Raw genomic sequence first — 5,115 nt, 5'->3', positions numbered from 1 at the left:
CCTTGCAGAGCTAAGTCCTCTAGCACTCAGCCTTCCTCACCTGGTCATTAACCTGAAACTAATTCTGGACTTAGACCAGAATATTTGAATACATGTTATGAGGTAGCCCTGGTCATTAGGATTTTGCTGACCCTGCCTGCAAAGCAATGCAATAAAGGGGCTGGCCTGCACAGACTAGGCCTGTACATCTTTCCAGCTCAGTGGGAGAGGAACTCATAACGTGCAAGAAATAGTGCCACCAATTTGCATATTATTTCAATTAATGTTCTGGGTCAGTATTTCCCAAAGTTATCTGGCTTTAAGAATCCTCTAGGCTGGGTGTGGCGGCACACACCTTAAACCCAACATCTCAGGAGGTTGAGCAGGAGGAGGATCACAAGTACAAGGCTATCATGCAAAGTTTAGCAAGACCCTGTCTCAAAAATCAATGGTAGAGTACTAGCCTAGATTGCTTGAGGCCCTGGGTTCAATCATCAGTACTACTAGGGGGAAAAATCTTCTGGGATATTTAAGCAGATTCCTTACGCTAGTCTTCTTGACTGAGAATCTCTATGGGAGAGTTCTCTGTGTGTTTTGGGTAAGCACTCTGGGTAATTCTTAAAATTGAGAGGTATTGTTTTCCATGTAGGTGTTAAAAGGGATAGGAGGAGAACTGGGAGGGGGATGGAATCACCTGGTGGAGCTTTCTGGAATATCTAGTGTCTTTTTCCAACTTGATTATGGAGCTTTGAAAACTGACATTATTTAACTTACATTTTAAATGGTGTAAGAGCCTGACTGAACCAGAGTGACTCCATGTTGACCAGCAAACGACCTAGAGACTGTCGCTCCCCCCCATCCCTTATAGGATAACTAATGATTAATTGTGAATTGTTAGGTAACTGCTTTGAAGTAGCTGGGAAACTAAATGGAGACTGTAGTGAACACAGAGACCCAACACAAATCACGCCACTCCTTACTTGCCTGTAGTTGAATGTTCTGAACATTATAATCTAAGTTGTAAATGGAATAATGGATAATCGATCTGCTGATCATTAGTACGTGACGGTCAAGTATATGCTTGATGACCACTAGCTCAGATGAACTGATTCTTTGCCTTTGTCCTCTTCCTGTAAGTTTTAAGTGTAAACCCCCCCCCTTAGCCCTATTTATAAAATGGCCTCTGTTTCTGAGCAAGCCGCCTCTCTGAGCTACTTGGCTTGGGGAGTGCCTTCTGGCCAGACTAATAAAGGTCTATTTGCCAACTTGCCTGGTGTGTTCCTTCCTGGGTGACTCTCACTGTCGGACAAGCTCCTGGAGCCTCGCTGAGCTTCTGAGCCCAGCATCATGGAAGCCTCTTGGCAGTTCACGCTCCAGGAGTAAAAGTGAGACTTAAGTCTTACAATGGAAATGTTTATAAATGTAAATTATATGGTCTTAAAAGCCCACTTAGATAATTTAACTTAGATATTTAAATACTCATTCACAAGATCAGAAATTATACAAAATGGTGTTTAGAAAAACTTCAAATTGCTTTTTTCTCAATTATATTAAAATTCTTTATAGGAATCTTCTATATAGCTCACTGTTTATCATCACAAGAACAATATTTTGAGTGATCTAACAGTTCCTTCCTAGTTATTTAAGACAGACCATAATTTAAATTTAGGTAGGTTACTGTCATTAGGATTTTAATGAACTTCTAGAACCATTTCTTAAATGTTTGCTTATTTTCGTAATGCTGGAAGTTGAACCTAGGACCTTGATTATGCTAGGTTCAACTGAAAGCTATCTGCTCAGCTATATCCTCAACCCAGGACAGTTTTTATTTCCCTATTTTTGATCTCCACAAATTAAGTGCTTCTTGCATTTATTTAATTAATGATTGCCTGAAAATCTATTCATGATCTCCATTATGTTCACCAATCTCAAACTCTCAGGAATAATTAATAAACATCTCTTTGCCTTTTTGCCCCCTGATTTTGTTGGATGACTTTTATAACAGGAAACTACTGTTGCTTCAGACTCTCAAGATATCTTATTTCCCTGAAGAGATCTTTGTTAAAAAATGCTAGAGGAGAAATAAAAATATAAAGCAACTTTTCTGAGAAATTATAGTTTTGGAACAATTTACTTCCTATTCTGGCATACTGGTATATATTACTGTTTAAGAATTTAATGCACCTAAACCCAGCCTTAAGTCCCTGGGGAAGCTAAATTGGACTCCATATTTTCTCACAGGATGCTACAATCAGATAGACTGTCACATACCCATACCTTTTGGTTATTTAGTGCTAAAAGAATAAATTGTAGGGAAGTCCAGGGCTGATTTTCAGAAGTTGATGTTGCCTGTAATTGGAAATTGGATTTCGCTTTGATTGTTCTAAAGAAAATATTGCCCATGCTCCGTGGCTGTAGAACTACTATAAAAAGTTGTAAATGCTGACCCTTGTCAAGTGAAGAATATTTGACATATCTACAAACTTTAAAAAAAGTGGTGAATAAAATGAATTTGTTTAAAGTATTGAACTCAGTAATTTTTTTGTCATTTTGCATTTTCCTAATGAACACAAACTGAAATGCCCAGAATTATAATCTATCCAGGTTAGTATGTGGATATCAAGTTTCATCAATTGAAAGTGGCTAAAAGGGTCCAGAGAATAAAAAATCTGGGGTGACAGGCTATGGGACACAAGAGAAAGGGCATGTGTGCAGTGGAAAAGGGGCAGAGCAGAGGAACGAAGACTCAAAAGGAAGGACAATAAAGATACTGCAGTGCTCCAGCTGTCTTTTAACACACCCTGAGGTAAACTGTCTTCTCACCTTAAAACAGCAGTTTTATCTTATTTGCAGGTGTACCCTTTAGAGCTAAATTTAGAAAATGAAATCACTCTTACCAAACTCATTAGTTCAGAACTAAGGTGTAGCCGGGCCTAGTGGTGCACACCTGTAATCCCAGCACTTGGGAGACTGCGGCAGGAGGATCGCTGTGAGTTCAAGACCAGCCCAGCTACATAGTGAGTTCCAGGTCAGTAACTGCATAGTGAGACCCTGCCTCAAAAAAAAAAAAAAAAAAAAAAAAAAAAAAAAGAACTAAGGTGTAAAAAGAAGTACTGTAAGTTTTTGTTTTAAGTGATTTTTTTAAAAGCATCTCTTAAGGGGGGTGGTGGTTACGATGACACCCACATGCAATCCATTCAAATAGAGCAAAAGCATACTCCTAAGCAAGTTTCTTTTTCCTTATCACTAATATCAAGAGCTGTAATGTCAAAGTTTTCTTTTTGGCACTCTGGGAATTGAACCCAGGCCTCATACTTAAATTTGACCTGTGATAGAATCTTTCTCCTGATGTAAATTACAACTTTCTTCTGGGAAGAAATAAATATACTGATAAAATATAAACAATTTTCAGGTAAAATTAAATTTTGGGGAAAACTACTAGCTCCCTTCTTGCCCAGCCGTCAAGAATCTAATAATCTTTTTTTTTTTTTTTTTTTTTTTTTTTTTTTATGAACTCAGGTCCTTGCGCTTGCAAGTCAGGCCACCGAACTGCTGAGCTAAATCCCCGGCCATAAGAATCTAATAATCTTTAAATAAAATTACTCTATTTGCATCTAAATGCTCCTTTCTTTGTAAATGTCTCTACATAGAGAAAATTTGGAATTGGTTTTGCTTGTATAGCAAGACTATAATTAAGCTTTGAAACATGCCAGTAAGTTGTCAGAAGTGATTTGTTGGGCAGGGGATTTAGCTCAGTGGTTCTGCCTCCTGCCTCACTGGTACCAAACAAACAAAATGTGGATTTGTTGGGGTTTTTTTTAGCTATGGAAGGAGAGGCCTTAAATCCTACAGAACCAGTCTGGTAGGGAGAAGAGTCCCAAAGACTAAATTATGTAATGGTGGTTTCCAAAATGAATGAAAAGAAAAATATTCCTTGTCTCTGCTGAGAGAAAGAAAAGCAAAGTCCCAGAGGAAAACTACCCAAAAGTTGTCAGACGTTTCAATACTTATTTGGCAGGTCTGTCTAATAATGCAGGGCTTGTTGCACGAGCCAGGAGCTTTTTATAGAGCCATACTGGAGAAGATGTCAAGTGTTAGATAATCTGAAGATTGAAGACAAACAATTAAAATAGGATTTCACTCAGTGGTTCCATTACCTGCCTCACAAATGCAAGGTCCTGAGTTTGACCCCTGGTTCCAAAACAAACAAACAAACAAAAGAATAAATTAGGGAATGAAGCAGTACAATGGAGTTTGTTTTGGTTTGGTTTTGTGTATGTTAACCAGATTACTATTCAGAAATCATCACCATGGAATGGCTTAAAAGAGGTAACTTCCCTCTGGGAGGGTGAGTTAGAAGGATCACAAGTTCAAGGCCAGCCTGGGCAATTTAATGACTTGGTGAGACTAACTCAAAATTTAAAATTAAAAAAAAAGAGTTGTTAGCTGGGTAAAGAGATGAAGACCTGCAATCCCCAGCACTAGGGAGGCTGTGGTAGAAGGGCTTTTCAAGTTAGAGGCCTGCTTGACTACAGTGGGAGACCCCTGTTTAACTCAGCACAAAGCCCTGGGTTGAATCCTTAGTGAGAGATGCGGGGATATCTAATTTCAGCTATCCTTCATTTCTTTCTCAATTTAACTCTTTAAAAGGGGCTGCTGGCTGCTACAGTTTCATAGTAAGCCATTCACTTACGGATTTAGATTGCTAATTCTGACATTATAACAGATCAAATCTAGGATTTCTCTATATGTAACAAAAACTTGCCCAACTTACTTAAACAACTTCGTCCCCCACAGAAACGCTTCCTTCCCCTTCCAACCTCCCCACTTCCTCTTCCTCCTTCCTTTCTCTGACCTGAGGTCCTCACTCCTAAGTCTTCAAGAACTCTTCTCTTCTCCGTCCCCGTTCTGGGGCTCAAAAAGCTGAAGCGTGTCTTTCGAGGTTAACCTGTCATATTCGTATGCCTTCGCTTGAATTCAAGTAATTCCTTTACCTTTTTTTTTTTTAACAGGTCTAATTTCCTGCATTGCCGAAAACGATGTCTTGCACCTGATAACCTCACCCGCTCCCTATCACAGTCCGTCCGGCGCTCCCTCCCACCCCAAGCGGCTGCCTCAACCTGCCCTTCTGCACTC

The sequence above is a fragment of the Fukomys damarensis genome, unplaced genomic scaffold, assembly GCF_012274545.1.
Source record: "Fukomys damarensis isolate Sample0158 unplaced genomic scaffold, DMR_v1.0_HiC HiC_scaffold_14, whole genome shotgun sequence".
Taxonomy (NCBI): domain Eukaryota; kingdom Metazoa; phylum Chordata; class Mammalia; order Rodentia; family Bathyergidae; genus Fukomys; species Fukomys damarensis.
The sequence above is the reverse complement of the archived record's forward strand: the minus strand, read 5'-3'. Positions refer to the sequence as shown.